This window comes from Peromyscus leucopus, chromosome 15, assembly GCF_004664715.2.
Source record: "Peromyscus leucopus breed LL Stock chromosome 15, UCI_PerLeu_2.1, whole genome shotgun sequence".
Lineage (NCBI taxonomy): Eukaryota > Metazoa > Chordata > Mammalia > Rodentia > Cricetidae > Peromyscus > Peromyscus leucopus.
Window position 1 is genome coordinate 65,614,959 of NC_051076.1, and position 12,568 is coordinate 65,627,526.

Here is a 12,568-nt window from a genome sequence, read left to right on the forward strand (position 1 = left end):
CAATAGTCAATAACATCACATCCACAGTCAGGAGCAGAAAGAGAAGGGATACACGCATGCTTTCACTCTGTTTGCTTCTCTCTCTCTCTCTCTCTCTCTCTCTCTCTCTCTCTCTCTCTCTCTCTCTCTCTTTTTGCTTTTTTGATACAGGGTTTCTCTGTGTAGCTTTGTGCCTTTTTGGAACTCACTTTGAAGACCAGGCCAGCCTCAAACTCACAGAGATCCTCCTGCGTCTGCCTCCCAAGTGCTGGATTAAAGGCATGTGCCACCACCGCCCGGCTTTTTTTTTTTTTTTCTCTCATTTATACATTCTAGGACCCATACCTAGAGAATAATGCCACATGGTTTCAGGATAGATCTTCTCATATCAGTTCATGTAATCAAGACAATGCAAACAGACATTCCCTCAGTTAGACATCCCCTTATTGAGAAGCTCTTCCCAGATAATTTGAGACTGTGTCAAGTTGACAATTAAAATGAACTATCCAAGACAAGGGGAAGTCAACTTCCTTCTAGAATGTTAACCTGAGTTGTAAGTATTAAGCATCCAAGCCTTAGAGCAGTGGTTCCTAACCTTCCTAATTCTGCGGCCCTTTAATACAGTTCCTCATGTTGTGGTGACCCCTCAATCATAAAATTATTTCATTGCCACTTCGTAACTATAACCTTGCTACTTAAATTATAATGTAAATATCATTGGAGATCAAGGTTGAGAACTACTGTCTTAGAATGTGTATGTGTGCGTACCTTTAGGATTAAGAATGGACGTAGACTATAGATTCCTGCTACTCCTGCTTCCCTTGGAATCTCATTATAATGTCTCCATTCTTACCATCATGGTATTCACCTGCTTTGTAAACACCTGCTTTGCCAACAACATGCATAGATATTTAACACAAAGGAAGAGGATGGAGCTTTAAAGACATTGGCATCCCAACATTCAGGGATCAGTCTTGGATTTTTCAAGCTAACATCAACTGCTATGGATTTTGAAATAGTAGTGGTCATAGACTCGTCTGACCCTCAGTGTTTGGTTCATGATGAGCATGATCCTTCCATGTCTTCCTAATTCACTGACTAGCGTGGGCCCAGGACACAGGGTAAAGCTAAATTTCTCTTTACCAGAGGCTACTGGCCAGCTGTCCTGCACACAGAAGAGAACCATCTATTTCCCTTCGATTTCTGTTGAGAAACCACTCTGCTGGATTTGGGTGGAAGTCCTTGGGAATCAGGCTTTTCCTGGCTTCAGTCCTAAAACTGCCATATTTGACTTTCTTCCTCTTGCCAGAAGTAATGTTAGGACTTGAGGTAGAAGATTTCTTACTCTCATTCCTCAGTTACCTAATGTACAGTCTCATCAGGAGAGTCTGCAGGCCACAGATCTCTCACAGAAAAGCCACACAACTTCCTGGGCTTTGTTACAGTCAGTTTTAAAACTGCTCATTAACTCTTAGTTGTAGTTATAAGGGATGGTGTGTGGCTCATATGGCAGTGTGCTTGCCTCATGGAAGATGCCCCAGGTTCAGTTCTTAGCACTGCATTAACTAAACTTGGGAACACACAGCCACAGTCCCAGTAATAGGGTGATGGAGGCAGGGTGATGATCATTCTCAGCTAAAACGAAAGTTGTAGAATAACCTGGGATATATGAGACCCCTAGCAGCAATCAAAGTAAGAAGTTATTGATACTATAACTTTGTCTGGAATGTGTTCAAAGGCAAGATGGCAAACTCTAGGAAAGCCCAAATGGACAGAAGGTAAGTTCCCCTAAATATAAAGTGAAAACAAAATGCTTAGAATAGAAGAAATGGAAACCTATTGTCTTAGGTCCCAAAGGAGCTAAGTGTGAGCAACAGGAAGTCCAGAGGTAGCAAAGAGTCCACAATGGGGACAATTTCTTGTCTGTGTGTTTATTAAGGTCCATAGACAACATCTTTCTGGCTACACAGAGAAGGATATGGTTTGGATAGTTGAAACCTTACTCTCTTGACTTTTGTTGACCCTTGTGCTCTAGCATTGTCAGCAGCTGCCCAGAGTGTTGGGTTTGAGGTCAGTGAGAGGAGCAATAGATGCTATTGTCTATAAACTGTCCTTTTAGGAAGGGGGGCATTTTAAATAAACAAAGTTGATGGAGTGCAGCTGAAATTAAGGCATTTTATATCAGGTGTAAAAAAAATGGATGTCCAGGCACCAATTAAAACCAGTTTATTTTGATGTCTAGTTTCTTGAGTTCTTTATATATTTTGGAGATCAGCCATCTGTCAGATGTGGGGTTGGTGAAGATCTTTTCCCATTCTGTAGGTTCTTGTTTTGACTTATTGACAGTGTCCTTTGCCTTACAGAAGCTTTTCAGTTTCATGAGGTCCCATTTATTAATTGTCAGTCTCAGTGTCTGTGATACTGGTATTCTGCTCAGGAAGTTGTCTCCTGTGCAAGTTGGGGAGGAGCTTCGTCCTGCCTCAACTTGATGTGTCATGCTTTGTTGGCACCCATGAGAGGCCTGGCCCTTTATGAAGGGAGAAACTATCAGGAGTGGATGATAAGTAGAGAGGGGAGGTGGAGGGAGGGAACAGGAGGAGAGGAGAGAAGGGAAAGGGAGGTAAAACTATGAGTGGTATGTAAAATAAATGAAAAAAATAGTTAATAAAAAATAATGTATGACCAACTATTAGGCCACACACTCACCCTTATTTTCCTAATGTAGCATAATCAACAGTAATTTCATTTCTCACTTGAGAATTTTATAGCCCTCCTATCCAGATTTCTGTGTTTCTGTATGTATGTATGTGTGACTATGTTGTGTTTATGCAGGTGCACCCTCATGGACCAGTGAGGGGGGTGATGAATGTCCTGATCTATGGCTTTATCCTATTTCCTTGAGACTGAGTCTCTCACTAAATCTGTATCTATGCTGACGGTCAGTAAGCTCCAGAGTTTGTCTTCAGCTCTTACAGCATTGAGGTTACAGTTATACATGGCCATGCCAACGTTTTCCACAAGTGCTGGTATCTGACTTGGGTTCTCACGATTGCAGAGTAAGCACTCTTACCCACTGAACCCCTTCCCCAGCCTATCGCCTCCAGATTTTAATTGAAGAGGTCTTTTTTACAACAGCCTTCTTTTTAAGTAAGTGGTTTAAAAAAGGGATTTAAGTACAGAATCCTCAGCTCAAACTGAGTTGAACTATAAAAGTAATTAAAGATCAATAGATAGGAGAAGATGTGTCAGCACTCAGGCTCCACTCTGCTCTGTTGATTCTCGCCTTAGCAGGCTTATCTTTCCCCACAGAGTACTGAGTACTCTTAAGGATAAGTATAGGCCTTATATGTCTTACTGTGTTTTCTGAATATTGCTTTCTTATGTCCTCATGCTCACTAATAGAAAGTTAGATCAAGTAGTTGGAGAGATGAATCAGTGGTTAGGAGTGTACCCTGATCTACCTGAGGGTTGCAGTTCAGTCCCAAGTTTCCACATTGGACAGATCACAACTACTTGTAACTCCAGCTCCAAGGGATCTGACACTCTCTTCTGCCTCCAAGGACACCTGCATTCAGATAGCATAAATCCATATAGAAACAGCGAACATACATAAAATAAAAATATATCTTAAAGAAAAATAAGAAGGCCACGTGTCCCTATTAAGAAGATTATGATCTGCTTGGCAGGAGGTACTTTGGGAATTAGGTCTAGATGCATGGCCCATTCCTAGAACTCGGATACATTCCTTTGAGACCTCTAACTTGCCAACACAAATTGTGGCAGCAACCACATGGCATCTTCAGGTACTCATGATAATTATTGGCCGAAGAAGAGGACAGTGTGTTTTCAGTGTTTAAACAGTTAACTGACTTGATTTCTTTTGTTTTGAGATGAGGATAGCCTAGAACTTAATATGTAGCTGAAGATGACCTTGAACTTCTGATCTTCTTGCTTAACCTCCCCAGAGCTGAGATCACAGACATGGGCCACTCTACTTGATTTTGTGCAATTCGAGGGGCTGAATGCTGGGCTTTATGCCTGATAGAGATGAGCTACATCCAAGCCCCCAAATAGCAGGTTGTCATGTTAAGTAAAGTGGAACAATATCGCTTCCTTTGGTTCCAATATTTAATGCATTTAACATTTCCAGCACTTAACACCTTGGCCCTGTGTATCCGTTCTGTTTGTCCTGTCTTGAGATAATGTCAAGGGAGGCTGCAAGATTTTCTTTTCTGACTATGGACAAGACATGTGTTAGTAAACTGAATAAGTAGCCATCCATTATCTGTGAAAAAGTTCCTCTGTGGTTTCCCTTGGCAACTTACTGATTCATTTGTAACCTTTTAATTCCAGCTGCCTTTCTTTCATCATACATTCTTCTAAGAGATTGAGCAATACTTTCAGTATTATAAGGTTGTACATTTAAGGTCTTTAAATAAAAATGGGTATGAACTCCTTTAAAAGTTTATGCAAAAGTTAGCCGGGCGTTGGTGGCGCACGCCTTTAATCCCAGCACTCGGGAGGCAGAGCCAGGCGGATCTCTGTGAGTTCGAGGCCAGCCTGGGCTACCAAGTGAGTCCCAGGAAAGCCACAAAGCTACACAGAGAAACCCTGTCTTGAAAAACCAAAAAAAAAAAAAAAAAAAAAAAAAAGTTTATGCAAAAGTTGTGTCCTGCAGAAATAGAGTCTTTCTTCCTTTTAATAGTTCTCTCAGTGCTAAAATTGGAATAATTACTTCAACTTTTGTACTTCTAAATCACAGCCAACTGAATACAATGTGGTTTTAATTTCAAGATTGAAGTCTATCTGTATTAGATTTGCTTGTTTTCTTTTCTTTTCTGGTCCATATATTGAAGTAATTCTTATCACAACATGTAAAGTGTGTGGGAGACAAGCAAAGTCTTCATACTCCTCATAAGGTCCCAATAACAAGCCTGAGTACGATGCCACCAAAGTTTATCCTGGGAACCTTGAGGAAGAGTTTATTTTATTGGGCTTTTTGTCAGAGCGTCGGTGACCCAGCATGGATGATGGCTTCCCTTTAGTCACACAGAAGGAGTCACACTGGTTTTCTTCTTTTTTTTTTTTTAATAATTTTTTATTAAGAGATTTTCTATTCATTTTACATATCAATCGCAGATTTCCCTGGCCTCCCTCATCCCACCCCTCGACCTTCCCCCCCAACGCATCCCCCATTCCCACCTACTCCAAGGCAAGGTCTCCAATAGGAAGTCAGCAGAACCTGGTACATTCAGTTGAGGCAGGTCCAAGTCCCTCCTTCCTGCACCAAGCCTGCACAAGGTGTCTCAGCATAGGCACTAGGTTCCAAAAAGCCAGTTCATGCACTAAGGACAGGTCCCAATCCCACTGCTTGGAGGCCCCCTATACAGTTCAAGCTAATCAACTGTCTTGCTTATCTGGAGGGCCTAATCCAGTACCATTAGCGTTCCTTAGCTATTGGTCCACGCAGTTCATGCATTTCCACTAGTTTGGCTAGTTGTCTCTGTACTCTTTCCAGTCATGGTCTTGATATCCTTTGCTCATAGAATTCCTCCTCTCTCTCATCGATTTGATGGAGTCACATTGCAACTAACCCTCCCCAGCCTAATAACTCTTCCCTGACACTCCCTGAGGGCCCATGCAATCAGAACAAAGTAACACACACATAGGTGTGGGGGGACTGTTCAGAATCTCAGGTGAGGGTACAATGACCTACCTTCCACTCCTTCTGTGATGGAAGACCAGTAGTCCACAGGCCTCAGTGGGATTGGCTCTTGCCAGCAGGCACAGCTGGTCTGGTGAAGATGGTGCCTGTTTTGCTTAGAGGACAGCCCTCTGCCACACAGGGAAATTAGTAACTTCACTTTTGCCTCCCCGCCCATCTGCTCAAAGTCACGAACAGCTCTGTGTCCTACCTCACTTGAAGCTTAACGAGGTTTATATACCTGTGTTTGAAAAACACTTTGGTCTCATGGTTTTGTTTTTTTCTTTGCTGCCTGGTGGGAATTATTCACTGACTTGATTCAAGCAAAGGTATTCAAGGTTGATGTCTGAAAAGGGGTGTCACTGAGAAGGCCAGGAGAAGAATCATCCTTGCCTCCCTTGCAAAAAGAGACCATCTGTTCTCCAATCTGTGGATCCAAAGATTTACATCTGTCTAGAATAGAATGGTTTTTTTTATATTTATATTTGAAGAAACATACTCAGATGAGGCATTTGTGTTCTAAATGTACAAATTATTAAAATCTATTTTTGAATTTATATTGCATCTATATGTTCATATGTGTGTGCAGGTATGAGTATGTATTGACAAAGGATGACCTCAATGTATCCATCTTTATTTTTCAAAAGACTTTCATTAGTTCTTAATTATGTGTATAAATGAGTGTGTCCTTGTCTCTATGTGTATGTGAATGAGGGTAGCCACAGAGGCCAGGAGAGGGTGGCAGATTCCCTGCAGCTGAAGTTACAGGCAGGTGTGAGTAGCCTGACAGGGAGCCTGGGAATTGAATTAGCATCACCTGAAAGGCAGTACCAGCTCTTTACCACTGAGACATCTCTCTACCAATACCTGCCCCTTGTTATTTGAGATAGTGTCTTAGGTCTTTTACTGGCCTAGAGCTTGCCAAGTAGACTAGGCTTGTCTGTCTGACCAGTAAACCTTAGGGATTTCTTGCTCTCTAACTCTGGGATTGCAGACATGTACTACCATGCCAACATTGTTCCCATGGGTTCTGGAGATGGAAATCAGATCCTCATGCTCCAGTGGCAAGTATTTGACCAACTGAACTAACTCCCAGCCCCTCATGCTACAGCTTTTAATTTGAAGATGGCACCCCTGAATTGACACAGCATTTTGTTCATGTCAGGTACACAGAATGTCCTGTTTACATAGTCTAGCTGCCCTGAGAAGAATACAAAATTGTTGGGTATGCCATCAGAGGAGGAAAATGGTGTCATGATAAAAATCATGTAAGGGTTTTTACCTGTCCTTTTAAAAGAATCATTTAAAATAAAATATCATATCCAAGCATAGTTTGGATTCTAAGTCACCTGGAAGGATCTTTGTTGTTAAGGAAAGGTCTCATATTTAGTTTTGTAGGTCACTCTGTTGAACCGTAGGGGTTGTTCCTTATTGTGTAACATTGAAAAACTATTCAATCTCTCTCTGATTCCTTGTTTTCCATGTAGATGGGGTGATTATAATACCAATCCAGGCTTTTCCTCCAAGGATGAGTCATGTATATGTTGTAAACAGGGTTTCTTGAACAGAAAACTCTATGGAGAAGTAGACATGCCCTGACACTACAATACTCATATAGAGGCCAGAGCTACAATACTTGAAAGATGTGTCACCTGCTTCATCTTCAGCATGTGTCAGACATTCAGTAACTTCTGTTGTGCGTAGGATATTTTCTTCTTTGAAGTTTACATGGCAATATTGGGGGGAGGGGACTAAATTTTTCTTGTTCTACAGCTAGGAAAATGCATATGAAATAAAGGTTGATATACTGGCCCAAATGATAACTGTTCAAAACTAGTGAAGAGAAGAAAGTTTAGAATTAGTTACAAAGTATTTATAAATATTGAATGACAAGGTAGATGGTCATAGTCATGTTGGGTTGAAAAGTGCCTTATTTGAGTTAAGTCAATGATAAGAAACCTTCAATCCATATGAGCAAAGAGGTTAGGGATAGAGTAAGGGACTAGGGGGACAGAGAGATCTCCCTAGGAAAGAAAAATAGAATAGATAGTTAAGGATGAATAATGGGGAGGGACTGGAATTAGAGAATCAAGTGGGGAGCAGGGAGTGAAGAGGGGGACAGGGGGAATAAAGGGAGAGATGGCTAAAATGAAGGGCCATTGAGGGGTAATATGGAAGCCGAGTAAAGTAGAAGCATCCTAAAGTATATAAATATATGAAGGCAATCTGAAAGAAATTATCAAATAATGGAGGAGACAGCTTCAAGTGGCCATCTCTTGTCAGCAAATGAAACTTCTAATTTCAAGAATGGGTCACATCTAATTGAGTCATTGGCCATGGACTCCCCAAATAACCAAGGCTGTTGCCAAAATTATTGGTTGCTCTCCATAAACTAGCATCAAGGCCCCATTGCTAAAGACAACACCAACAAACTCACTGAATATGGAGAAGTCAAGCTGATTCCTACCTAAAGCCTTCGCGCCTGCTAACTAGTGTTCATGGAAGGGGAAAGGTAAACGGCACCTTGTAGAAAGGTCACAGTCACAACAGAACCCAGTGGTACTTTTTAGAGCTTTATTAGGAGGGAAAGGGAAAGAGGGGAGCCAGGCCTGGGGGTGGGGGAACAGAGCAGAGCAGAGAACAGAGAGGGAACAAAGAGAGCAGAGAGAGAAGGTGGGGGTCCGTGTTCAGCTTTTTAGGGCAGGTATGTAGTCGTAGTCATAGTTGTCTGCGCCTACGTAAGACTCAAGACCCAAGCTGCGCATGTGCCAGAGTGAAGGCAGAATCCTAACAGAAGGTACATTATGCACATTATCAGAGGAGACGGTTAAACACTAACCCAGCTACAAACCCCTTGATCTACAATGGTGTCTTGACTGCAAGATATGCTAGTGAATTGGTGGCAGGAAGCTTGATGGAGTAACGATCCAATATCTGATTTGACTTAAGGTCCTCACCATGAGATGAAACTTATACCTGACACTGCTTGGGTGACCAAGAACTTGAGACTAGATAATCCAGGGACCTAGAGTAAAACTAAATACTACTGTTCTACTGAAGGAATGAATCAAATAAAGTGAGCCCTAATGACATTCCACAATACTCATAGATCAGTACCTTTCTCAGCCACCATCAGAAAAGCTTACTCCTGCAGTAGATGGGAACAAAAACAGAGGCCTACAGTATAGTGGTATTTGCTCTGCCCATGACCTTGGGCTATATGGCCCCAAGGAGGTGGTGCTTCCTGCTGTTGTAGCTGACCTCTTATAATGAACAGGAGAAGAGTCACAGGTTTCTTCTCCCTCCTGCCTATGAGGTGGCTTCGTTCCCAGTCAGATCAGAGGACAACTTCTTCTGTTTACTCCATTCTGTAATTGTGAGTGTATTTCCTCAATTTATATCTTAATAAGTTCTGTTATCCATTCAATAGACTTACATGGATTGATTGTAATACTACAGCCAGACAATAGGCAGAGAATGAGAGACCTTGGAACATCTAGCCCTAAATAGGATATCTCCCTCAAATCCCTCCCCTCAGGATACAGGGAACCCTGTAGAAGCAGAGCCAGAAAGAATGTAAGAGCCAGAGGGGATAAAGGGCATCAAGAAAGTCAGGTCTTTTCAATTTAAGAGGACAGAAACACATGTAAACTCACAGACTAAGGCAGTATATACAAAACCTACATGGGTTTGTACCAAATGAGGTCCTAGAGCTGAAATGGATACATGCTCCTTCTAACCCAGAAGCAATCTCCAATTGATAAACACTTGCAAATGAAAATTTAGTTTTATCCAAGGGTAGGTTGCATGCCCAGTAGTAGATAGCATACAGAAAACAAACTCAGAGAGCTGGCAGGCTGACTAACCCTGCAACTACCCAGGCCCAGATCCAGGGTTATATCTTGGCCCATCCCAATATCTACCCAATCTGTGACCTGCTGGAGCACTTGGGGGCGGGGGCAGTCATAGGATCTCCATGACACAGGGCAGCAACAGAATGTCCAGGAAGAGTGCCAGTGAGGGCCCAGCATTGATGGTGTAGCAGAGACCAGGAGCCTCAAACCAGACCAATGATTCTTCATGATGAATGCCTGCATGTAAAAACATATGGATAAAGGGGTGTACTGTGTGACTCACTGTCACACTGCAGCTTCCAGGATGAGATTTTCCCTTCCTACTTTTTTTTTTTCTTAAATTTTATTTTGCTTTATTTTGTGTGTGTGTGTAGGAGGGGGAGGTGACAGGGGATCAGGAGGTATGATGTGAAGGACACAAAGAATAAATAAAAAGAAACTCAAAAAAAAGAACGTGAACTCAAAGCCATTTTTGGAGGTTCCTTTTCTTGTGGCATTATGTCAGGGCTTCCTCTTTTTCTTTCTTCTTTTTAAACTTTGTCTCCCCCCATTTTTACCCTATAGGTCCTTTTCATATATATTATGGCTTCTGGTTTTGTGTATTTATGGGATTCCTGAGTGTGTGACTCAGTGTTTCTTTGCATCTATATATGTTTCTTGTGCCTTTTCTGGATTCTTTTCCTTTGTGTGTTTGCTTTGTTCTATTCCAATACATTTTTATCTTATTATATTTTATTTTATTATTATCCTTTAGAAGCCTGTTTGTTTTCTAGTGAGAGACAGAAAAGGGGGGTGGTCCAGATAGGAGGGGAGGTGGGGAGGAACTGAGAAGAGTAGAGGAAGGGGAAACTCTATTCAGGATATACTATATGAAAAAAATCTATTTTCAATAAAAGCTTTTTCAAAAAGAAATGTACCTCTTGTGTGCATGCATACAGGGAGATGGGGTTATCTCTTCTTTGTTTCTTAGCTGGTTTTGGTGAGAACTGTTATTTACAAAGGCAACTTGCTTGCTGGTTCAAAGTTAATCAATTGAATTTATTTAATAAATCACTGCTCTTAAATTAAGTATTTTTATTACATTGATTTATTTCTAGTGTGTTCATGGGCATACAGGCCAAGGTGCAAGTGTGGAAGTCAGAGGCAAGCTTGGAGGTGGAGTTTCTCTCCTTCCACCATGTATGATGCAGCTCCAGACACCAGGCTTGGCAGCAAATCCCCCTTGCACCACTGTGTCAGCACATACTGCTTTAAAGTACTTTGTTAATTATCATGTTCTATTGGATGTAGCACACTGGTGATGTTACTGTGTCTACTTTCAGGACTAGAGGTCTAAGCTGGGTCATCTTGAGATGAGTATCTCCATCCTGCAGCACACACAGCTTCTAGCTCAAGCACACCTCACATCTGCGACACTTTGGAAACTCTACCCTGTCATCCTGCAGCACACACAGCTTCTAGGATAGCTCAAACATACATCACTCTGTGACTCTTTGGAAACCTACCTCAGCTGTTTAACCTAGACTTGCTTGTGTTTTAACCAGGGTCAACTTCATTTAGTATATATCTTACAACATCATGCCACCCTGGTTTTGAAACCACCATGTAATTCCATTACCTGGGCATAGCCCTGTTCCAAAATCATATCTTATAAAAATCTTTAATATATTGCCTATAATTTAATACACTTGGTTCTTTTAGGGCAAATAAGAAGAGCTCAATGATGCATTTTATGTGTGTGTATTATGCATGTTTGTATGTGTACATGGCATGGGTATATATGGGTTTGCATGCTCATAGGTCCATTTTAAGTATTTCCTATATCACTCTCCACCTTTTTATCATTTATTTCTTTTGATTTATGTGTCTATGTCTGTGTGCATGTCCACACACATGCAAACAGGTGCCCAAAGAGGTCAGTGGAGGGTATTAATTCCACTGGAGCAGGAGTTACAGTCTTCTGTGGGCTTTCTGACATGGATGCTGGGAGCCAAACTTGGGTCCTCTGCAGCACTAAGTATTCCTAACTGCTGAGCTGACACTTTACCTCCTCTACCTGAGTGGTTGAGACAGAGTCTCTCAATGAGCCTGGATCTCAGCAATTAGGTAAGACTATCAATTGTTCTGTTTTGCTTTACTTTTATAATTGTTTTTTTATATCATTTAATGTCATTGCTCTTACTTTAAATGACATTTAGCACCACTTATTTCATGTTTAAAGAGAGAAGATGCATAGATGGACAGATGAATGGATGGAAGGGTGGATGGATGAATGGATGGCATTGGAGAGAATGGTTAGCAATTAAGAACACTGGCTTCCTATGTAGAATACTTGAATTGGTTCCCAGCATCCATGTCAGACAGCTCACAACCCTGTTAACTTCAAGTCCATGGGATTGACACCCTCTTCTGGCTTTGCAGGTACTATACTCATATGCACATACCTACATAGAAAAAACACATAACAATCATAAAAACACATTTTTAAGGAAAAATTTCAAATATAATGTCCCTGTGAAGAACTTTAGTTTATACTCCCAAAAGACTCACTTTGTTTTTTCATAAATTACATGGATTGTGCTGTTGTTATTGCTTTGTGGTTTTGCTTGATTTGTTTTTAACCCATGCTTCCATTTTGGTCATTTCTGCCTCTTGAATCAGAGCTCTTTGGCTTCCATCTTTTCGACTGTTAAAAACTTTCAAGATCTCCCTTCAGATCTCAAGAAAAACTCTGAATCTACTTTTCTTCAAGAGAAAGGCTTCTCTGACAGGCTTTCTTCTGCTTCCATTTGAACTCTCTGGGCTTGCTCCTCAGCTGCCTTTCCTGGCTTCATGAATTCACATTCTACTTTTAATTGTCTCAGTCTCTGGTTCTCCTGACACATCCTCAAGGAGGTCCCTGAGGGCATGAAAGGCAACTCTGTAAGGTTCTCATGACACAGAATAACTTTATTCTCCTTTGCAACTCTATAAGGTTCTCATGACACAGAATAACTTTATTCTCCTTTCTCACTTACCAAGGCTTAACAAA